We start from the raw sequence: 23941 nt of genomic DNA, 5'->3' as shown, positions 1-23941 counted from the left end.
GCAGAAGAGCCCATTGGACAAACGTTGCTGGGAGAACTGGATATCCACAGCCAAAAGAAAGAAACAGGACTCCTATCTCCACCTTATATAAAAACCAACTCAAAATGGATCAAAGACCTAAATATGAAAGTAAGAACCATAAAACTCCTCGAAGAAAACATGGGGAAACATCTTCAAGTCCTGGCAGTAGGTAGTGGTTTCTTAAACCTTACACCAAAAGCACGAGCAACAGAAGAAAACATGGATAAATGGGACCTCTTCAAACTATAAACACTTTCGTGCTGCAAAGGACTGTGTCAAGAAGGTGAAAAGAGGGAAGCAGACGTGGCCCAGTGGTTAGGGCGTCTGTCTACCACATGGGAGGTCCACGGTTCAAACCCCGGGCCTCCTTGACCCGTGTGGAGCTGGCCCATGTGCAGTGCTGATGTGCCCAAGGAGTGCCCTGCCACGCAGGAGTGCGCCCCGTAAGGAGAGCTGCCCAGAGCGAAAGATAGTGCAGCTGCTCAGGAATGGCGCCGCCCACACAGAGAGCTGACACAGCAAGATGACACAGCAAAAAGAGGCACAGATTCCCGTGCCGCTGACAACAACAGAAGGAGACAAAGAAGACAACGCGGCGAATGGACACAGAGAACAGACAACCGGGGCGGGGAGTGGGGGGGAAGGGGAGAGAAATAAATAAATAATAAATCTTTTAAAAAAAAAAAAAAAAAGGTGAAAAGACAACCCAAAAGACAACCCACTCAACGGAAGAAAATATTTGGAAACCACATATCTGATAAGGATTTGATTTCCATGCTATATAAAGAGATCCTACAACTCAACAATAAAAGAACAAGCAATTCTATTTTTTAAATGGGCAACAGACTTAAATAGACAATTCTCCAAAGAGGAAATACAAATGGTGAAGAAGCACATAAAAAAGTGTTCAATATCACTAGCTATTAGGGAAATGCAAATCAAAACTACAATGAGATATCATCTCACACTGCACAGAATAGCCATTAATTAAAAAACGGAAAACGATAAGTGCTGGAGCAGATGTGGAGAAATAGGAACACTCTTTCACTGTTGGTGGGAATGGTACAGGCTCTGTGCAAGGCAGCTTGGCAGTTCCTCAGGAAGGAAAATATAGAACTGCCTTATGATCCAGCAATTTCTCCACTAGGAATATATCCAGAAGAACTGAAAATAGCGACACAAACAGACATCTGCACACCGATGTCCAGAGCGGCATTATTCACAATTGCCAAAAGCTGGAAAAAAACCCAAGTGTCCATCAACCAATGGATGGATAAACAAAACATGGTATGTACAAAGGATGGAATACTATGCTGCAGTAAGAAGAAATGAAATTGGGACACACATGGCAATGTGGATGGATCTTGAAGGCATTACGCTGAGTAAAGTAAGCCAGACACAAAAGGACAAATATTGCATGGTCTCACTAATATGAACTAAGTACGAAGAATAAAAGCATGGACTTAAAACCTAGAATACAGGTTATCAAGAGATAAGAGGAGAGCTGAAGAGGACTACTGATGCTTAGTGTATATAGAACTGCTGGTGTTTTTTGTTTTTTCTTCTTTATTTTCTTTTAGATGTTACATTCAAAAAATATGAGGTCCCCAAATACCCCCCACCCCACCCACATCATCATCACGGCACATCCACTGCACCTGGCAATACATTCTGGAGCACTGCTGCACCACATGGACAGTGGTTTACATTGTAGTTTTCACTCTCCCCCAGTCCGCCCAGTGGGCCATGGCAGGTCACACAATGTCCAGCATCTGTCCCTACAGCACCACCCAGGACAACTCCAAATCCTGAAAATGTGCCCACACCATATCTCTTCTTCCCTCTCCCGACCATCAGTAGCCACCATGGCCACTTTCTCCACAGCAATGCTGCAATTTCTTCCCTTACTAATCACAATAGTTCCACAGTAGAATATCAGTAAGTCCACTCTAGTCCATACCCTATTCCTCCATCCTGTGGACCCTGGGATGGTGATGTCCACTCCCCCTCTACATCCAGAGGGGGCTTAGATAGACGTTTTAATTAGCCTGACTGTAAAAGTGGGGAAATGGATAGAGTGGAGGGTAACATAGTAAAGCGAATATAATGAACACAGCTGCTTTCTAAATGGGATTACGGCCGCCAGGGGGGGTCTAAGGACATAATGTCAGCTGAAAGAAAGCTAGAGAATAATCTAGGGACTGACTGGCACACTGACCCTCGAGGTGGATAACGACTGCTGTCAACAGTACAAATACAAGAACGATCTTCTATGAACTAGAACAAATGTATGTCACTATTACAAGGTGTAAGAATGTAGTGAAACATGGGAAAAATACAATTAATATGACTTAAGGACTGTAGTTAACAGCAGTATTATAACATTCTTGCATCAATGTCAAAGAAGGTGCTATATCAACGCTAAGGGTCAATAATGGGGGAATGGGACTTTTTCTTTTGACCTAAGGAAAATGTTCAAAGGTTTACTGGGGCAATGACCACACAATTCTGCGATGAAAGTGAGAGCCGCTGAGCGTGCACTTTGGATAGACTGGACAAGGCATGGGGCTGTATCACAGTGAGTCACGTCGTGGAAGGTGGACTGTGATTAACAGTACAAACATGAGCGTGTTCTCTCATGAGCTATAACAAACGTAGAACACTAATACGTGGTGTTAGTCATAGAGGGTGTATGGAAAAATATACCAAGTGTTAACTAAGGATCATAGTAGGAATAGTCTGGTTCTTTCAAAATCTGTAACAAACGTTTCACAGCAGTGTAAGGTGTTGGTGGAGGAGTGACATATGGGAATTCTGTACATTATGCATGATTGCTTTGTAAGCTCACAACGTCCCTAATTTAAAAAATACACATAGGAACTATTACAACCCAATAATCAAAAGGCAAATATTCCAAGTTACAATGGGCAAAGGACTTGAATAGACATTTCTCCAAAGTAAATACACAAGTACATGAAAAGAGGTTCAACAACTTTAGCCATCAGGAAAATGCAAACCCAAACCCCAGCGATACACGGCGTCCCACACACTAAGATGACCACAATAAAAGAGAAAATAAAAAGTGTCGGTGGGGATGTGGGAACATTGGAGCCCTCACCCACGCCTGGGAGGAACAGAAGATGTGCGGGCCCCCCAGAAAACAGCCTGGCAGTTCCACAAACAGTTAAACGTGGACTCACCATGTGATTCAGCAACTGCCCTCCTACGTATTTACCCAAGAGAAGCAAAACCTGGGGAGCGGATGTAGCTCAAGTGGTTGAGCACCTGCTTCCCATGTACGAGATCCCAGGTTCGAGCCCCAGTACCTCCTAAAAATTAACAAACAAAAAACTAACTCTCACTGGGGAGAAGATGTGGCTCAGTGGTTGAGCACCCACTTCCCATTTATGAGGTCCTGGTTCAACCCCTGGTGCCTCCTAAAGAGAAAAAAAAAATGAAAAGGTCTCTCAAAAACCTGTACACAAATGTTCACAGCAATATTATTTACAACAGCCAACAGGAGGAACAAGCCACATGTCCACTGTGACAAATGGATCCCCAGCCTGTGGTATGACCATACAGTGGGGATATTACGGGGCAACACAAAGGAACGGGGTACTGAAGCGTGCGACAACATGGTGAACCTTGGAGACCAGCTCAGCGACAGGGGCCAGGCACAAGGTGCCTCACGTGCGACTGTTACTATGAAATGTTCAGAATAGGCAAGTCTTACAGTCAGAGAGCGAAGCGGATTTGGCCAGCAGCTAGGGCGTCCGTCTACCACATGGGAGGTCCAGGGTTCAAGCCCCGGGCCTCCTGACCCGTGTGGAGCTGGCCCATGTGCAGTGCTGATGCGCACAAAGAGTGCCCTCCCACGCAGGGGTGTCCCCCGCGTAGGGGAGCCCCACGTGCAAGGAGTGCACCCCGTAAGGAGAGCCGCCCAGCGCGAAAGAAAGTGCAGCCTGCCCAGGAGTGGTGCTGCCCACACGGAGAAATGACGCAGCAAGATGGCGCAACAAAAAGAAACACAGATTCCCGGTGCCGGTGACAAGAACACAAGCGGACACAGAAGAACAAACAGCAAGTGGACACAGAGAGCAGACAACTTGGGGGGGAGGGGGACTAAAAAATAAATAAATCTTTAAAAAAAAAAAAAAGAAAAGTCAGAGAGAAGACGCCAGGCTGCCGGGCGCGGCAGGGGCGGGAGCGGGGAGCAGGGGGTGGGGGCGGAGTCCGCGGCTAAGGGTGGCTGGTTTCCATGGAGACATATGAAGAGTCTCTAAAAGCGACTCCGGCCACAGCTGCGCACCTCTGTGAACACACGAAACCAACTGAACGGGGCACTTGAAACGGGGGAAGGGTGTGATATGTGAACTCTATCTCAGGAACCTGTTACAAGCAGGGGAAAACGTCACGCTAACAGGTGCGGTGGCCGCGCCGCGGCACCCAGGCCCTCACTCAAACACGACTCCAGGGGCTGCGTGCGGGGGCCCTGGGGACTGGTCTGCGTCTGCACCCACTGCCGTGAAGGAAAGGCGACTCCCCCGACAACGTGGCGGCCATCCCCTCCCTCGAGAGGCCGCAGGTTCAAATCCCGAGGCCTCTCAGGGAGGAAGTCCTGCCTGGCGACGAGAGCGTGGAGCCCACCCGCGTGTCCCGTCCCCTCCCCGCAGGCCTCAGGCGGGCCGGCCCATGACCACCCACGCGCAAGTCCTTACACTAAAACAGCAGCAGGGGCCACAGAAACGGGGGCGGGGCGAGACCCCACCTGAGGGAGTGGCTGCCGAGCTGCGGGGGCATATAGTACCACACAGGGACAGGCGCCTGGTGCAGCCAAACGAAGTCATTCATTCGCTCGTTCATTCAACCAACGCTTATTGAGCACCTACTGCACGCCAGGCCCCGTTCTAAGAACCGAGAAGAGGACTGTGAAGAAGACAGACCCCAATCCTCAGCTCCGAGAGGCTTATATGCTAGCGGGAGCAAGTCATGTATCAAAGAGCTAAGGTAAAATCGGTGCCATGGAGAAAGCACAGCAGGGGTGGGGAAGGGGATTGCAGGTTTAAAGAGGACAGTCAGAAAGGAAAGGTGAAATGGAAAAAAAGAAAACGAACCAAAATAAAAACAAAAGGCAGTGAGGGAGAGAACCAGGTAGAGTCTAAGAGAGCTGAGATCCACGTAAGGAATAGCCAGTGCAAAGGCCCTGAGGCCACACTGATGTGGGCTATGGGCGGAAGGCTCTGTCTATTCCAAGATAACCTTAACCTAAGCTGTCTGTCCTGACTTGTGGGTGTGGGATGATGAAAAGCTGCAGCCCTGCCCTTAGTAACCACGGCAACACCTCCAGTCCCAGGTAACAGTTTATCAGTGCAAACTCTATAAACTTTAAATATTCAGGGAAAATGCAAACCAAATGTGCTAAAAGCTTATCTAGAATGCCTGAAGACCATGCTAAAAACTTACCTAGGAGGTGGAAGATATATACTAATTCAAGCCTACTGAGAACTGAAACAAAAGAACCATTTGGCCTTTCCTCTCTGTATAAAAGGGACTCAAAACTCTTGTTCGGGGCTTGGGATTGAAACAGAAAGCTCCCGAGTCCAGCCGGCCGTCAATAAACCATTTTTCCTTCTCAAAATCATTCCTAGTCCTGGCCTTTCCATACACAAATAATTGAACCTCTCTCAACTTCTACAACCACACGACAGAGCGCTAGCTCTGAAAAGGCGTGAAGCTCTGCCTCCTTCTACCCCACGGGTGAACCTCGAAGCCATCAGGCTGAGTGAAGCATGCCAGGCACAAAGGACAGAGACCACAGGACTCCACGGGCAGGAAGGATCTAGACTAGGCAAACACAGTAAAGGGCACCGGGCGGGCGGGGGCAGCGGGGAGCGGCCGCAGCGGCCGCAGAGCTGCCTGGGGCGAGGAGGGCCTCGGCCATGGACGGTGGTGGCGACGGCAGACCCTGGGAGCGCGGCGGCCGTCACTGAGCTGCACACGTGCAAGTGGCTGGGATGGGAAACCCGGTGCTGCATATACGTTACCAGAATGAAAATTAAAACCAAAAAAGGCAGAGAGCTGCTGAGAGTGTGCAGCACAGCCGGAGGCCCAGTGGGGCCAGGGCAGAGGCAGAGGAGGCAGGTCCCACGGAGAGCGGGCACCTGTGCCAACTCGCCCCATTTATCAAGTTTGGCAACCGCTTCGTTTTCCCAAAAGGCCCAAAGAAGCCCGCCCGACGGGCCTGCCCCCAACCCCGCCTCCTCCTTCAGCTCCGCAGGGACGTTCCCACCCCACCACCCCACCCCACCCTCAGCCCACGTCCTTGGCAGCCCAGGCCCAGGGGAGCGGCCGATCCCGCCAAACGCCCGCAGCCCGATGTCGCAAGGCCGGCGGGCCGGCTCCCGTCACCTCCCCCTTCTCGGAACACGGCCCTCCAGGACAAGGACAGCCACCCCCAGGCCCCAGAACAGCCAGAACCAGCGGGCAGCCCCGGGAGGGGGCCGGGGCAAGGGCGCAGCTGTGGCCGGGTGGCCTGCCACGTCGTCAAAGAAGAGTCGAATTCGTTGCCAAGAACTACAAATTGGGCGATGGAATAAAAACCCCGATCGGTGGGTTCTCTTGAACACAATCAAGGATCGGGTTGTACCTGCTGCTCGTTCCCAGCAGCACACCTTCCTCCCCGGGGCGGCCGCCAGGGTCAGTTCATCTTCCCAAGCCAGGCATCCTGGGTGCAAACAAACAGCGCCAATAAACACAGGAGTGACAACAAAGCAGCCGCACGGGCCCTGCCCGGGCACACAGCATGCCGGGCGCTGGTCCAGAACCTGCGCCTGCACCAGCGGCTCACCAACCTCTCTGAGGTAGCCACTGCTGTTTTTTGTTATCCCCACATAACAGATTAGGAAACTGAGGCACAAAGCTCCACGCTGGGGAGACATGGTGCCGATAAGCCATTGAAGGGCCTCGAGCGGGTCTGGGAAGGCTTCCTGGAGGAGGAGCTGGGGGAGCCGGGCCCAGAACAGCCCCGCCCCCTCTCTTGATAAGGAGTGCGTGACTCCACTGACGTGAAATACCTAGAAAAAGCAAATTGGCAGAGTCATGGCCTCAGAGGTGGGGGAAGGGGGGAGGGGAGCTGCTGGGTGGTGGGTTGGGGTTTCTCTGGGTGGTGAAAAAGCTCTGGTCCTGGCCAGTGGCCACGTAGCGCAACACCGTGAGTGGGATAAACACTACTGGACTGCACACTGAGAGCTCACAGAGGGCGGAGCTCAGTGGTTGAGCACCTGCTTCCCACGTAGGAGGTCCTGGGTTCGACCCCTTGTACCCCCAGCACATGCCACCCAGTAGCCATTTTTAAAGCACCAGAACGTCCCCTGGGCCACCCGCCTCCCCAGCCCCGTGTCTTGCGAGGGGCCCAGCATCCACCGGCGCCGTCCTCCTGCCCGGCTGCTCGCCCTCCCCTCGGGATGAGCCCAGCTAAGCCGGCGAGGCGCCAGATAAAGCCACGCGCCCGTCTGTCCTTCCCCCGGAAGGGACTTCGGGGCTGCGGGTAGCGCCGATCTGCCCCATATGTTCAGCGCCCACCCACGGGGAACCTCCGGGACCCTCCCGGGGTCCTCAGCTGTAAAACAGGCGTGACGGGTGGGCGTGAGGCTGAAGGGCCGCCTGGGTGGAGCCCGGCCCGGAGCCCTGCGGAGCCTGGCGGCTGGGAGGGCGGCCCTGCAGCCGCGGGCGTGAACCGCCTCCCGCTGTCCTCTCGGCACCCAGTCCCGTGGGGGTGGACTTTGCTCCGCTTTTGAGCCTTCTGATCGCAGGATGACTGTTTTTCCGTCAAAACCAAACCAAGCCGCTGATTAGATACGAGCTCTGAAGCTCTGAAGCTCAGGGCCCTGCGCCTAACGCAGAAGACTCCGTACCCCACCCCCAGCCCACCCCAAGGTCAAAGATCCAAGGCCACGGCCCTGGAGCGCAGAGATAGCGAGAGAGGGGGTAGGGGAAGCTGGCCGCCAAGATGCACACACAGCCCGTTTATGTGGCCTTCTGGGAAGAGCAGAACCACAGGGACCCAGGCAGGCTGTGATGGCCAGGGGCTGGGAATCATCAAGGAACTGTCTGGGGGGCTGAAAATGGGCCCCATCCCAGCCCAAGTGCCTCAGCGGCTGAGCGCGGTCCAGCCTCACGACGGTCTAGCACGCGGCCACAGAAGGAGCGGCGCTGTGGCGCAGGTTACCACGCCGAGCAGCCTGGAAACACGGCGCTGAGGGGGAGAATCGAACAGAAGAGGACACCTACGACCTGATTCCACGGAAGAGAAATACCTAGGAGAGGCAAATCCACAACACAGAAAGTAATGAGGGAAGCAGGCGTGGCTATAACTGCTGGAGCATCCGCCTACCATATGGAGGGTCCAGGGTTCAAACCCCGGGCCTCCTTGACCCGTGTGGAGCTGACCCACGCACAGTGCTGATGCGCACAAGGAGTGCCGTGCCACGCAGGGGTGTCCCCCACGTAGGGGAGCGCCACCTGCAAGGAGTGCGCCCCATAAGGAGAGCCACCCAGCGTGAAAGGAAGTGCAGCCTGCCCAGGAATGGCGCCACACACACGGAGAGCTGACGCAGCAAGATGATGCAACAAAAAGAGACACAGACTCCCGGTGCTGCTGACAAGAATGCAAATAGACACAGAAGAACACACGGCAAATGGACACAGAGGGCAGACAATGGGGGGCAATGGGGGGAAAAGGGTGGAGGGTGGGGAAGGGAAGAGAAATAAATAAATAAATGAACCTAAAAAAAAAGAAAAGAAAAGAAAGTAATGAGAAGTGACCAGAGTCCAGGGACAGGAGGTGGGAGACGGGGAGTTATTGCCTAATGGGGACAGTTTCTGTCTGGGGAGGCTAAAAATGCTGGTAATGGCTGGCAGTGAACGCCACAGAATTGCACACTTAAAAATGGTCACAAGGGCAAACATCACGTCATGTACGTTACCACAGTCATTTGTTTTTGTTTTTTTAAGTATCGCCACAGCGCCGCAGGGCAGGGGGCGGGCGGCTCCTCGGTCAGCGCTGCGCGCGGCAGCTGCACGTACACCGCTGACCGCTGCACGTACACCGCGCTCGACGAGCTCAACCTCCTCGGGCGGGTGACAAGGGCAGGGGCGGGGACAAAGGCTGCCGAAAGGTACGTTCCCACTGGCCTGTCGAGGAGCCGCCGTCCACGGCACAGAGCCCTGATTCTGCTTCCAGAGACGAACCCCTGTGGAAACGCAGCAAAGCATTCAGGGCAGCCAAACTCAGGAACCTCCAAGCCACCTCAGGAGAGGCCGGCAGGGGCGACCCGGGTAAGGCTTAAGCTGCTTCGTAACATTTTATTTCTTGAAAATAAAATTAACGTAAAAGCCACTGCCTTAACACTGGCCTCTAAATGAACAATATTTATCAAGAGTCCACTACTTGTCAGGCTCCATTTTAGGGCTGGAGACTACAGCAGTGAACAAAATGGACAAAAGACCATCCTTTCCAAAGCCGCCCTTCCCCCAGAACAGTCTATCCATCAACCCGTTTTAACTTGCGGGATACCAATATCTGAAATTCTTACGTATTTGTTCATGGGTCTCCCTTTCTGCTTCCAGGAATGCAGTCATGATGGACAGAGCTAAAGCAGCCACCGTGGGCCATGAGGCAGCCTTGAGACTGGAAGCCAGATGCAAAGGATGGTAGGAAAACCGGAAGACTGGCTCTCTAAGGGACTACATGGAGTCACCTAACCAGCCCTTGGGTGGCCTGGTCATCAGAGAAATGTTCTTTATTTTTTTTTTTTAAGATTTATTTTTATTTATTTAATTCCCCCCCTCCCCCAGTTGTCTGTTCTCCGTGTCTGTTTGCTGCATCTTGTTTCTTTGTCCGCTTCTGTTGTCATCAGCGGCACGGGAAGTGTGGGCAGCGCCATTCCTCGGCAGGCTGCTCTTTCTTTCGCGCGGGGCGGCTCTCCTTACGGGCGCACTACTTGCGCGTGGGGCTCCCCTATGCGGGGGACATCCCTGTGTGGCAGGGCACTCCTTGCGCACATCAGCACTGCACATGGGCCAGCTCCACACGGGTCAAGGAGGTCCGGGGTTTGAACCGCGGACCTCCCATGTGGTAGACGGACGCCCTAACCACTGGGCCAAAGTCCGTTTCCCGAGAAATGTTCTTTAAATCCACAACAGAATGAATAACATGAAAACGATCAACAATGCCAAACGCTGGAGAGGATGTGACACACACTGCTAGCGGGCACGGAAGTTGGTACGATCCCATTGGAAAGCTGGCATCATCGACAGAAGACAAGCAAGTGTCCCTACAATGTAACAGCCCCACTCCTAATAGTTATCCCAGAGAAACGGACATACGTCCACACCAAGACAGCACACACGTGCTAACACGAGCTGCCCTTGGAATAACCCCACACTCTACGCAATACAGAGATCCGTGAACAAGTGAACGGAAAATACACGGCGGCACGTTCCCAACGCAGGATCTACTCCGCCAGGCAAGGGAGCGAGCCGCCGAGTGACACCAGGACACAACGAGCCGCAGGCGTAAGGCTGAGCACACGCCGGGAGTCCATTCGCGCGATGTTCAAGGGAGCAGGCAAAGCTACTGGACGGTGACGGGTGGGAGCGGTGGCCCCTGGGGGAGCTCTGTGTACCTGGGTCCAGGCGTGCCCCGGCGTGCGCCCCTGTACAAACCCCGCGGACCGGGCATCCTGTCGCGACGCTGTGAAAACCCTCGCTGCGGGGCGGGCGCCTTCGAAGAAGCTGGGCACGTCCTGCAGGCCCAGGAGCCTCTGCCAGGAGGGCACCCGGGGTCCCAGCAGATCTGCATTTCTGAAAGCCCTTCTCCTGTCCCAAGGAGCGGGGAGACTCGCCAGGAGACCGCCGGCCGCCCGGGGGAGAGGCCAAGGGGGTATGGCCCCGTCGCCACGTAGCAGCGGCTGCCACGACGTCCTGTGCCTCGGTTTCCTCAGCTGTGAAACGGGGACCGACACAGGCCCTACCTCGACCCCGATGAGCCACACCGATGGCAGGCCCCCCGAGACACGACGAGGCGGCGGCAGGCCCAGCTGAGGTCTCGGGCACCGGCCGGGGCCTCCCCCAGGCCGGCCGGGGCCCCAAAACCAAAACCGGAGGGGCCTAAGGGGACGACAGCCAAGCGGAACGCGGGCTGCGCGACGGGAGCTGGCCAGCGGGGAGGCGCTCAGGAAATCGGGAGAAACCAGACCACGGGCTTCGGTTCACGACAACGTGTCCCTCGTGGGTCACTCATTGTCACGGGTAAAAGCAACGCAAGACGTCACCTGCAGGGGCCTGGCTTCGGGGTAGCGGGGAGCTCCGTACTAGCTGCACCGTTGTTCTGTAGATCTAAAACTCTTCTAAAAAATAAGGTTAGGGCGACCGTGGGGCTCAAATCAGCACTGAGTTGAGTTATAAAAGAGCTAAAGGGAAAAGAAGAAACGGGCACCCCGTACGCACGTATTCCACTGGGAACAGTATGCAGCTGAAAAACTACCGGAAAACATATGTGCGTGGAAAGTGACATTATATTTAGGTTTAAATATTTTATTTACCCCAAACCAGAATTTATTCTAATTCCACTTCCCCGGTTGTGATGGAAGCGAGTTCCCTTCAGCGGCCGTAACTGTGGCCTTGACCAACACAAACCTTCCCTCGCGGTTCTAGGGGTCAGAAGTCCGGATGGGCTACCATCGAGGCGTGGGCAGGCCGCGCTCCTTCCGGCAGCTCGCGGGGTCAAGCGCGTCTCGCCTTTTCCATCTTCGAGGGCCGCCCGTTCCCCGGCCCGCGGCCCAGCATCCCGCTGCCTCTGCTTCCAGCGCACGCCGCCTCCTCGGCCTCGCCCTCCCGCCTCCTGTTCACCAGGGACCCCCTGGCCCTCCAGGCCGCTCCCCAGCACAGGACCCCTGGCCGAACTGCTCTGCCAAGTCCCTTTGCCACGGGAGGCCACATAGTGACTCAGAGAGGCTGGGGTCCTGTCCACACAGCCCCCTCCACACCCGGCGGCACCCCACCCCGGGCCCTTCCCAGGCAGGGCCCCGCCCGGCCGCCACACCGGGCCACCCAGCCCGGGGAGCCCGAGGAGCTGCAGGGGAGCAGCCGGGGCGGGCCACCGGTGCTGAGGCCCCGCCGTCCCGTCTGACGACAGGCCCGCGCTCAGGTGGCTCCGTCGTGAGCTCCTCTCTATTTGCAGCCTGAACCGTCCCTCGCAGGGACATCCCGCCATGCAGGCCGCTCCCCAGAGGGCCTCCTTGAAGTGGCATGGCGGGGGGCCTGGAGAGGAGGGGGCCTGCCGTCCAAGAGCAAAGAAAACCCCGACTGGACGGGGACACGAGGGTGTGGGAAACACACCTGAGTCGCGCCCTAAAAGAGGTTCGTCCTCGGCCACAGAGGAGGGAAAATGCCAGGAGCCACCAGCGGGCAGGCACGGCCCCGGGCAGGCACCACGGGCGGCTGCAGAGCCCCAGAGGGCCAGCCTCGCGACACGGGGACAGCAGGAACCCACCCGAGGCCACAAGTGCAGATCCACCCAACACGTCGACGCGCCAACAGCACAAAAGCAGGGGCTCAGGCTCCCGCAGGCCAGCGTCGCCGCGGCATCGTTCACAGCAGCCGGATGGTTCTGGAAGCCACCCCAGAGTCCGTCAGCTGGCGAATGGATAAACGCAGCATCGGCCACACAGACAACGGAATGCAACCCGACCAGGAGACGAAGGACGTTCCGCTCGGGCTGCCACGTGGGAAGCGCCTCCGTCAACAGCCAGACGAAAAGGGAGGCATGCCGTGGCATCCCCCTGACGTGAAACATCCAGAACAGGCAGGCGCGTAGAGACAGGGAGACCAGAGGCTGCTACCCCGGGCAGAGCTTCTGCTCAAGGTGATGAGAAAGCTCTGGAAAGAACGGTGATGATGGCCCAACATCGTGGATGTACTTACTGTGCTGTCCTGTTTACTTTAAAAAGGTTACTGCGATGCATTTTAGGTTAAGGGTATTTTACCCTGTAGCAGTCTGGCATTGTTTATGAATTCCAAAGGGAGTGACTGGATTAGGTTTGTGAACTGGTCTTTTCCCCTGGGCACAGGAGATGCTACTAGAGTCAAAGGTTTACTTGATTAAACACCGATCAAGGCTTTGACTGGGCCACGGCAGTGGGGCACTGCATCCCCAGCCCGTGGAGACACAGAGAAAACGGCGTGGCACAGGAGTTAGCTGGAGTTTTGAGCTGGAGCCTGGGAAGTGAGCACACAGAAGGACACAGAGAAACAGGCAGCTCCTCAGACACCCCCTACAGGCCCCTGACGTGGTTTAGCACCGGGCAGAAGGCCCTAAAGCTCAGGGACTCTAGGCCAGGAGCAGACCTGTGACCCTGCTCTGGTCAATGGGAAGGAAGGGGAAATTCTTCCAATAAAAGAGGGAGACTTGGACGGGTCCCTCCCATGCACCAGCCCTCCCTTCTGGATTTGAATGATGTTGCAGCAAAGTGTGATGGCCAGTGCTGTGGCAGTCGTATTGGGGCCATGAGGGCAAGGCCAAGTGAGTCACAGAGAGACTGACCCATACGCTGACATTTTGAACTCTTGAAAAAGTCTGGAAACACGTATCACCCCCAGTCTTTTATTAAGCACAACAACGAATGTTTAATATACAAGCCACTTAAAGGCAGGTTTTATGTTACTTGCAGCCCAAAGCATCCCATCTGAAACAATGCTTTCTTTTACTTATCCCTAACAATCACTCTTGGAGACAGATACTATCAGTATCATTTCATAGACGAGGAGACTGAGGCAGAGAGAAATTAAAGCATTGTCCAGATTAAACCCCAAAGCCTTTGCTCTCACCGCTGTCTTCTTCTGCTTCAGCGAAGGCTGCTGCATGGGCAAAGAGGCGCGCGTCACAGGGAGGTGGGCAGGCGGTTGACTGGCACAAGCAGGGCCATTCCATGTCCCCAAGACCTATCCAGCACAACGGCACCCCCCCTCCGGCGGGGCCCCCAGCCACGCCTCCGTGATGCACCGCCAGGCACGCTCTTTTGCAAGCGCAGTCTCCGCCACGAAGGTCAAACCCTGCTTGGCCACACAAGTCAGAGGGAACGGAGCCCTCCCTCCAAACACCTTCCCGTCATCCCCAAACAACAGAGCTGCCTGTTTCCAACAAGAACATTATTCTCCAGCTCTCAGTCTGGATCCCCGCAAACCGCGGCCCCGGGCCATACCCAGCCCGGCTGCTGCAGAGCCCGCAACCGTTTTGAAGTGCTTGGAAAACTCTAAAGAACATTCTACCATGGTACGTGCAAGTGAGATGGAATTCCCACGTCAGCGTCCATAAGCGGTTTCCGTGATGCACGGCCGCGCCCTCGGCTTCCATTGTGTGTAGCCGTTTGGCGCCATGGTGGCACGGCCGCGCGGCTGAGTCATAACCTACGTGGCCCACGAGGCCAAGAGTGTTTACACTCTTCTCTTTATAGAGGAAGTCTGCCAATGCCTGCCCTGGACATTCAAAAATTCTGCAAGAGCCGTCCCCACCCCCCAACCCCCGCCCCCAGCGGCCTGAAGTCAAACAAGAGGGCTCCAAGAGAGACAGCCCTGCGCGCTGCTCACTCCCTCCACTCCACCACGGTCTCCTCGCCTGCCACGTGGGGCACGAATCCCCCTCCTATCTGGGGTTGCAGAGAGAAACAAGGGCGAGGAGCTGGGGCTGCCCGGTGGGCTGGCAGCCTCACCCACAAACTCACGGCCACGGCCTCCCGCCTCTCAGGTGAAACCCAGCCAGGGAAATCGGATTTGGCTCAACTGATAGGGAGTCCACCTACCACGTGGGAGGTCCAGGGTTCAAACCCAGGGCCTCCTGACCCATGTGGAGCTGGCCCATGCAGTGCTAATGGGTGCAAGGAGTGCCGTGCCACGCAGGGGTGTCCCCCGCATAGGGGAGCCCCACGTGCAAGGAGTGCGCCCTGTATGGAGAGCTGCCCAGCCCGAAAACTGTGCAGCCTGCCCAGAAGTGGGGCTGCATACATGGAGAGCTGACACAGCAAGATGATGCAGCAAAAAGAGACACAGATTCCCAGTGCTGCTGACAAGAAGGCAAGTGGACACAGAAGGACACATAGTGAATGGACACGGAGAGCAGACAATGCCGGGGGGGGAGGGGAGAGAAATAAATAAAAAATAAATCTTAAAAAAAAAAAAAAACCCGGCTGGGAAGTTAAGACAGGGTTTCCGTCCCCCACTCCCCATCTGCCCTCACTGCCCGCCCTTCCCGTTCTGCTTCCGTCTTGGAGAAAGGCCTCTTGCCCCCACGTTCCCCCCCGAAACCGAAGCCCCATCCTGGGTTGGCGCCCGCCCTCACCGCACCCCCAGCCTGCCCCCAGCCACCCCACTGTCTCTCCCCAAATCGCCCCCTGCTTCCTGTTCCCGCTGCCCCACGCGGGTCCAGGCGTCATCCTCTCCAGCACGGGCAGCCGCCTCCTCCCAGGTCCCGCGTCCACCCGGGCTCCACAACCACCCTTCATCCCACGGCCACGGGACGCGCGCACGACCAGAGCCCGGCTCTGCCCTGCTCAGGACCTGCCAGGGGCCCCCGCCCACAGACCTGGCGGTCAACACCAAACCCACCGTGCCTGGACCCCGGCCCGCCTCCCCCCGGCCCGCCGGCCCCGCCCACCCGCTCCCTCTGACCCACGCTGCCCGCCGCAGGGCCTTTGCGCTTGCTGCCTCCCTGGCCGTAGCGCCGTTCCCGCCCCTCACCCCTCCTGGCTCAAACGGACCCCCCCCCCCGCTGAGGTCTTTCCAAACCACCGCGCCGGTCACCAGTCGTCCGTCAAGCCGCCGTGCCCTTCCCTTCCCGGTGCCGACGCTCCTGTCACGCGCCTGGTGGCTTGACCCCCCTGCTAGGACGCCAGCCGCGGTGAGCAAGCCCTGACCTGCGCCATCCCAAGGCACGAGGAGGTTGGCCCGTGCCGCTGGCAGGTGCACAGGCAGAGCCGCCTGCGCTGCCCTGCTGAGCCTCCCCCCACCGGGTGCCACCCGAAAAGCGGAGACAACGACCAGCCGCCGCCCAGGGGCGAGGCAGAGGCCACAGCAGTGGGCGCCGAGAGCTCGGGCTCGTGCCTGCCGTGCGGGGACACCACCCTGCCCGGCCACGTGAGGCGGGCCCACCCCGCGGGGACAGCCAGGCCGCGAGCCGAAGGCCAAGACGCTGCGGAAAGCAAGGCCGTCTTGTAATAACGTCCCTGGGCACTGGAGGGTCAAGGACCCCCCCACACCCCCACAGGGCTGGAGGGAATCTCACTCTTCACCGCGCTGTCCCTGGCCCCGCCGCCGGCCTTCCCTCCCTCCCCACCAAGGACGCCGGCGCTCCGGCGCTCTCATCGCACTCCAGGGCACGTATCGGGGCAGTGGAGCTGAAGGAAGGGAGTGCGGAGATCAGCGAAAGGTCCCCAGGAGCTCCCATCTCCCTGGGTCACGCTGGGTTTGTGCCCTCCTGCTCGAGGCTCCCTGGGCATGTCCTCTGCCACCACCGTCACCTCGTGGCCGACCCGGGCACCACGGAGCCAAGGGCAGCTCCCTCACCGGCACTTCACTCACTGGACCCCCACCGCGGCCCCGCGAGGCCCACGTTGACGTCACCCCGCCCGACGGGGGTCGCCACCCAAGGTCAGGCCGTATGCACGGCAGGTGCTGGCGTCATCCGCTTTACAGACGGGGAAACTGAGGCTCAGGGAGGTCAGAGCCTGAGGTCACGACAGCCTGCAAAGTGGACTCTGGCCCCATCTGCCTTGTGGAGGGGGAAACCGAGGCTCAGAGAGGTCACTGCCGAAGGTGAGGACAATCCGTGAAGGGGACGCCAATATCACGCCCCTTATAGAGGGGAAACTGAGGCTGCGAGGAGCGGTAGGTGGCCTCCCCGAAGCACGGCGAGGCACTGGGCCTGTTCCAGGCACACCCCCCGCGCTGCACACACACTGAAATAGTCACAGCGACACACGTATTCCAGCCCTCTCGCTGCTACCTCCTTGATAAGGTAGAAAGAGCAGGTGGTGTCACAGATGAGGAAACTGAGGCAAGGGTTTTCCCATGTGGCTTCCTCCGGGCTCCCTCGGCCTGGAACTCTCCCCCACTGCCCCGGACCCCAGGCCCCCGCACCGTCCCTGAACTTCTCCCGGCAAAGAGGGGATTAGCAGCCACCTCGCCCGCCCCAGGCCAGCCCCCGCCCCAGGCCAGCCCCCGCCCCAGGCCAGCCCCCGCCCCGGGACCGTCCCACCCACCCGCAACGCCACAGCTCTTACGCCCATGTTCCAGGCGAGGAAACCGAGGCACGGAGAAGCCCGGAGCGTCCTCGTGGTGAGGAGGGGCCGGCTGGAGAACGGGGCCCTACCAGGGCAGCCGTGCAGACGTCCAAGGGCCCAGGGGCCCGGAAAGCCAGGTCGGGGTGAAGTCCGCTCACCTTGCCGTGCTGGCAGCGCAGATGCACAGGGCGTGCACGGGCGCCGGCAGTATACACACACAGGGCGTGCGCAGGCGCCGGCAGTACACACACACAGGGCGTGCGCGCGCGCCGGCAGTATACACGCACAGGGCGTGCGCGGGCGCCGGCAGGGTACAGGCACAGGGCGTGCATGAGTGCCGGCAGGGTACAGGTGCGGGGCGTGAGTGCTGGCAGTGTACACACACGGGGCATGCGCGGGCGCCGGCAGTATACACACATGGGGCGTGGGTGCTGGCAGTGTACACGCAGGGCGTGCACGGGTGCCGGCAGTGTATGCACACGGGGCATGCACAGGCGCTGGCAGTGTACACAGGCGGGGAGTGAGTGCCGGCAGCATACACACGCGGGGAGTTGAGTGCCAGCAGTGTACAGGCGCGGGGCGTGCATGAGCGCCAGCAGTGTACACACACGGGGCGTGCGTGAGCGCCGGCAGTGTACACGCACAGGGCGTGCGCGTGTGCTCTGGGTGTCCACCTCCTGGAGAAGGCCCACTTTATTCTCAAGAGGAGCAACAGGTGCAAGAACTGGGAGACCCTCTCCAAATACCTCCCGGGTCGCACAGGGGCCACCACGCAGCCCTTTGGGGCCGTGGGGTCACTTTCACAAGTCCTCCGCCCCAGGAAGCCCCCCGCTGGCCCTTGGCTGCTTTTCTAGCAGAGCCTGCCCTGCCGGCGGGCTCTGAGCGCCTGACACACCTTCCTCTTTTCCACCAGATTTTCTGGAACCAAGGGGCTTTTCTTCTTGGTTCTTCTGCCATCTTTCCAACGCTGCAGCGACTCTTCATATATAGAGAGAGATTTTAAAATAGCAGCATGAGCCAAACAAAACCCATCTCCAGCCCGGCCTGGGCAAGCGGGCAGCCAGGCCGCAGCCTCGGGACAACAGCGAGGAGCCAAGGTCCTGCTCCAGGCTCCGCTGCCCTCAGCAGCTGTGTGACCTGGGGCCAGTACCTTACCCTCTCTGAGCCTCCATGCCTTCTCCCGGAAACAAGGATCCCTGCACCTCGTGGGGCGGCTGTGAGCATCGGGAGACTCAAGCCTGGGCCGCGCTCCAAGCGCGTGCTCAAGCCACGCTGGTGGCTCTTGTCACATCACCCCTCCTGTAATGGCCTAACTGGAGGCCCCAAAAGACATGCCCCCCCAGAACCTGTGAAATGACCTTATTTAGAAAAAGGGTCTCTGCGGATGGGGAGATGGGGTTTAGGATCTCGAGATCGCCCCCGAATCGGGGAGGTCCTCAGAAGAGAGGACACGGAGACACCGGGTCTGCAGGGAACAGCCCCGAGTCAAGGGTCGCCTGAGCCGCCAGGAGCTGGGGGCAGCAAACCAAGATGCTCCCCCCAAGGACACCTGAGCCTCAGACCATCAGCCCCCAAAACCGAGAGAAGCTATTTTTGTTGTCTCAAACCACCCACAGGTGGTCACGTGCTACCTGGGAAACTGACAACCCCCGAGAACGCTCCGGAAGACACGCGTGCGTTTCCAGGGGGCGGTTTTCCTGGACCGGCCCGGCCTGCAGCACCTGCTCTGGGCTGCGCCGGACACCCCTCTCCTCGAGGTGCTCTGCCCACAGGGCCCGCAGGGAGGGGAGGGGGCTGACGGGGGCCTGAGGATGGGGCTGACGAGCCGGAAGGAAGGGTTCTGAGCTGGACCCCACGGCTGCCGGGAGGTGCAGGATGGGCACGGCGGCACGCAACCATTTTTTCCAGAAGAATCTATTGGACACTGTTAAAACCAGGTTCCCGCAGAACCCAAGCGCCCGGATTGGAAGTTGGAATTCTGTGGGTCCAAGCGTCCCGCTGGAGCTTCAGATGGGATTTACGCGGACACAGGGTCTTCGAGATGGAATGAGGCGAGGACCTGGGGACGCCCCTGGATTTGGGCCGGCCCGAAAGCCAACGCCAGTGTCCTCGGAAGAGATGAGGACAGAGATGCACAAGGAGGCGGCCCCGGAAGAGGGGCAGAGGCTGGAGGGCTGCGGCCGGCAGTCCCGAGACGCCCAGGACCTGGGAGAGAGCACGCGGCAGTCTCCCCACAGCTTCCGGAAGGAGCCGACCCTGCTGACCCCTTGATCCCAGGCTTCTGGCCCCCAGGGGGTGGAATATCTGTCCAGTCGCCCGGACTGTGGCCACTCGTTACAGCAGCCACTGGAACTCACACCCGCCCGTGCCGGTACCCAGCAAGGGGCAGAAGGGACCACCAAGCCAACTCCCGGGGAGGGGGGACAGACGGGCCAGCCACCCCCAGCCCCCGGGGCAGACCTCCCGTGCTCAGGGCTGCCGGCCAAGGAAGGACGCGCACACCCGCTCCCCCGGCCACCCCTCCTCCCTCAGCGGCCAGAGGTGCTCCCCCAAGTGCAACTGTGCCCCTGTAAAGAAAGCAAATTCACCACCCGTGACAGCTAGCTCATTCCAGCAGCCTTACCAAAAACCAGCACCGTCCAGCGCCCACGGCACGCTGGAGGCTGCCGATCCCAGCGGCCCCGGCACGTGAACGGGTAACGAGCGGCAGTCCAGCCACACAACGGAGCGCCATTCCACTGTAGACAGGACGACGTGCTAACGCAGCGACACACCGTGGACAAACCTCGACGACATGAGGCTCGGAGCCACCAAAGGGCAAACAGCGTAGATTCCACTCACACAAAATATCTAGAAAGACCGAATACCTAGAGCAGGGCTGGGGGGAGGGAGGGGAGTTACTGCTTAACGGGCGCAGAGTTTCGGTTTGGGTGATGGGTGGTGGCGACGCCAGGACAACACTGGATGCCACCCACGCTAGTAAACCTTCTGTATGGCTAAAATGGCGCATTGTTATGTCATGTCCACTTTACCAGTGTAAATCAAACAAAAAAACAGCACCTATCTACTCTCCCTCCCGTTTTTTTCCTCCATGGAAAATTCTTCCGCGGCTGCCCACGTCTTTCTCCTTCTCTTCGCTGGGTGCGCTGCCTCCGCTGCGGCTTGCTGCGGCCCTGTCCGCGGCCGGGCCCTGGAATCCACGTCGATAAGCCGGGGCCAAAGTCTAATCAGACTTTCCGTTCTCTGTGAGGTACTGTTTTCCTGGGAATGCTGTCACGCTGAACTCTTGTTTTGCCTTTTCCTTTATTTTTAATTGTGGCAAAACATATAACATAGTTTTATGCATTTTAATCATTTTCAAGTGGATAATGCAGCAGCCTACAGTAAGAGTTGTCATGTTTTACAACCATCACCGCTCTCCAGTTCCAAAACTTGGGCCAAAAAACTGTTTAAGTTTTTATCGTGGTAACTAGCACATGCGCAAGGCAAAATTTCCCACTTTCACCGCTTCTATGTGTATTACTCAGCAACACAATTACATTCACAATATATCTTTTTAAGATTTTACTTTTGTATTGTTTTATTTATCTCTCCCCGCCCCCCTCCACTGTCTGCTGTGTGTTCTGTGTGTTCACTGTGTGTTCTTCTGTGTCGGCCTGCATTCTTGTCAGCAGAACCAGGAATCTGTGTCTCGTTTTGCTGCATCATCTTGCTGCATCAGCTCTCCATGTGTGCAGCTCCACTCCTGCGCCGGCCGCGCTTTTTGCTCAGGGCGGCTCTCCATACGGGGAGCACTTCTTGCCTGTGGGGCTCCCCTATGCAGGGGACACCCCTGCGTGGCACGGCACTCCTTGCGCACATCAGCACTGCGCGTGGGCCAGCTCCACACGGGTCAAGGAGGCCCGGGGTTTGAACCCTGGACCTCCCATGTGGTAGGCGGACGCTCGATCAGTTGAGCCAAATCCGCTTCCCCACATCCACAATATTGTGCCACCATCACAAGTTTCCATCGCCCCAAACAGAAACCCCGCACCCCCTAAGCAAGGACTGCCCACGCCCCGCTCCCTGGCCCCGTCACCTCTTCCCTACTTTCTGACTCTGAGAATTTGTTTATTCTAGGTATTTCATGTCAACAGAAACAAACGACATCTGTTCTCTGTGCCCGGCTTCTCTCGGCGCGATGTCCTCCGGGTTCACCCGCGTGTAGCATGTATCAGCAGAGTGCCCCTTTTCGTGGCTGAAGGACGGTCCACCATAGGATTTTACTCATCTGTTCATCCGCTGATGGACACGTGGGGCTTCGACAGGCCAGAGATTCTGATGAAAGCCAACCTGAGCCCCGATGTGCACCGTGACCTCACTCACGCCCCCCGAGCCTCAGATTTACACACACACGGTCCCGCCAGCACCAGGAAAGGACGATGGCTCACACGCAGGACTGAGAAACACCAAGCAAAACAAGCCACGGCACTCGCCCACAGGAACCACGGACGTTCCAGAAGGCCAGGCCACGCACGGGAGAGGATGTGGGGCGGAGGAGACCGTCAACAGCACCGGCCCTTCTGGAAAGCAGAGCGAGCGGCCTGAGGCTCCCCGGTGCCCTCCGACCCAGCAGTGCCGCTCCCAGCACATCCTGAGGAAATTCTTGAGAACCACGGGCGTTTCCAGGATGCTCCCCACCGAGGCAGGAGGCGAACACAATCCAGGGATCTGCCACCACGGGAAAAAATAAAACGTGACGAAGGCAGAAAGGTGGGCGGGGGCGCAACGAGCAGGCACGCGGGCAGCAAGCAGAGCGGGCCGCGGGGTTACGCTCGTGGGGGCTGCGCTTGAGGTCTGGGGGTGGCTGGACCTGCTCTGCAGGTGACGTATCAGAGCCCAGAGCTTGGAGCCGCTTCTCAGGGTCCCGCGGTGACAGGACTTGAACCCACGCCCGCGTCCTCTCGGCCCCTGCTGTGTGTGGACTTCCAGCAGGACGTGTGGCTCAGGGACCCGTTCATGGTCAACGACCCCCAGGGGTGGGGAGCTAGAGCGAGGAGGGCTGGAGCCAGGGGGTGACGAGGGGACCATCTGCCGAAACCAGGAAGTCAGCCCCGTGCCGAGGCTTGAGGGGGACAAAAGGCACCATCGGGGCAGCTGCTGAGCCAGCGTGCGTCACGTGCCAGGCTTGGGTTTAAGCACTGGGGAGTCCACTGCCCCACGGGGGCGGCAGGTCTACAGACAAGCAGGCCAGGGCATGAGGTCATTTCAGAGCAACCGTTACTGGAAATGTGGAAGTAAGACGGGGAGGCACGCGGATGCTGGAGCCGCAACCAGGATGGCAGAAGTAATGCAGGCACGTGCTGCGGGAAGGCTGTTCCACCCGGAACAGCCAATGCAAAGGCTTGGAGGTGGGGCGGAGCTTTGGCACCCAAGGAGGGAGAGAGACCTGTGTGGCTGGAGCATGGGGAGGGGAGGGGAGTGGGCAAGGGAGGGGCATGGGGGGGGCAGCTATGGCGTGAGATGCGGGTGGCGTGAAGTGGGCACGAGGGGGCGATGACCAGAGTTGAGGACTAGTCTAGAAGCTGAAATGACCGGCCTTGCCGGACCCAAGACGCAGGGCGGAGGACGCCAGGGCAGGCCCTGGGCGTGGGGCCCGCGCGACGTGGCAATCGGGGTGTCACTCGCTGGGGGAGGGGCAGGTGTGCCAAACGAGAACCCCGACAACTCAAGGAAAACATCGAGAAGAGAGGGTGCAGGAGCTCACAAGAAGGTGGCAGCTTCCTCGTCAGGACCCGGAAATGAAACCACGGGGCACACCGCTGCGCCCACCAGGCCGGCCAAGCTGCCCAAGCCCGGCAAAGGACCTTTCCAGCCAGAGGTCAAGGCAGGCCCCCAAACCTTCCAAGTGTTGACACCGACTCTCGAAACTGAGTGGCGGAGTGAAAACCGCCGCGGCGCCTGGGAAACAGCCTGGTACCTCCTGGTAAAGTTACACGTGTACACAGCAGGACCAGCAGCTCCTACTTATAAACCCTGGGGGGATTCAGACACACGGACGTGGGAGTGGAGATACAGGAACATTCAGAACCCAGAGCTGGACCCCAACAGGAGGGACGAGCCAGGAGAGCCGCGGGAACGTTACGCAGCCGTGAAAATGAGGACAGCCTACTGCGGCAACGAGGTGAACCCCACAACCACGGGACAACAGCAGCAAGGCCAGAAAACAGTCACAGCACAGTAAAGTGCAGAGACAGGCGACCCCAAAGCCCAGTGCTCGGGGCCGGACGCAGACCCGGCGACGCGCAAGGCCAGGCCAGGGGGCACGGCTTCGTGGCAGGGCCCCTGGCCGGTGGACCCGGCTCTGTATTTTCATCTGAGGGTGGACGAGGTCTCGTCTTTATACGGGTGGTGATTACAGGGTGCTCGTTTTAGTTGTATCCACAAGTGCCTTATACACCTTACTCAGAGAGGGCAATATTTAACAATAAAAAGAAATCAGAGACGCCACGTTAAGAACGAGTGGCGTGGGATTGCGGCGGGGGGCGCTGGAGGCCTGGAAACACGAGGCAGGGGTTCCGCAGGCTGGAAGCCGCACGGCCCACGCT

At 57.9% G+C, this 23941-nt stretch overlaps 1 protein-coding gene and 1 long non-coding RNA gene across 17 annotated transcripts in view; one reads left to right on the top strand and one right to left on the bottom strand.

Annotated features, from left to right (window-relative positions):
* SCARB1 (scavenger receptor class B member 1) overlaps positions 1-23941 on the bottom strand; it is a 73073-nt gene that overhangs the window by 27134 nt on the left and 21998 nt on the right. The window contains exon 1 of one of the 16 annotated variants that reach the window (XM_071209755.1): positions 6668-7845. The exons of 13 other annotated variants lie outside the window; for them this stretch is intronic. The gene's annotated coding sequence lies outside the window, so the exon portion shown is untranslated. Of the gene's footprint in view, positions 1-6667; positions 7846-23941 lie in introns of those variants that run through there. 2 more of the 16 variants (XM_071209753.1, XM_071209754.1) reach the window with 2 other exon arrangements.
* On the top strand, positions 9170-10754 carry LOC139436968 (uncharacterized). The gene is made up of 2 exons (XR_011646468.1): positions 9170-9357; positions 9649-10754. It is a non-coding gene; the product is annotated as an uncharacterized lncRNA (long non-coding RNA).

Source organism: Dasypus novemcinctus, chromosome 19, assembly GCF_030445035.2.
Source record: "Dasypus novemcinctus isolate mDasNov1 chromosome 19, mDasNov1.1.hap2, whole genome shotgun sequence".
NCBI classification, from domain to species: Eukaryota; Metazoa; Chordata; class Mammalia; order Cingulata; family Dasypodidae; genus Dasypus; species Dasypus novemcinctus.
Note: the sequence above shows the minus strand (reverse complement) of the source record. Positions and strands in the feature narration are given on the sequence as shown.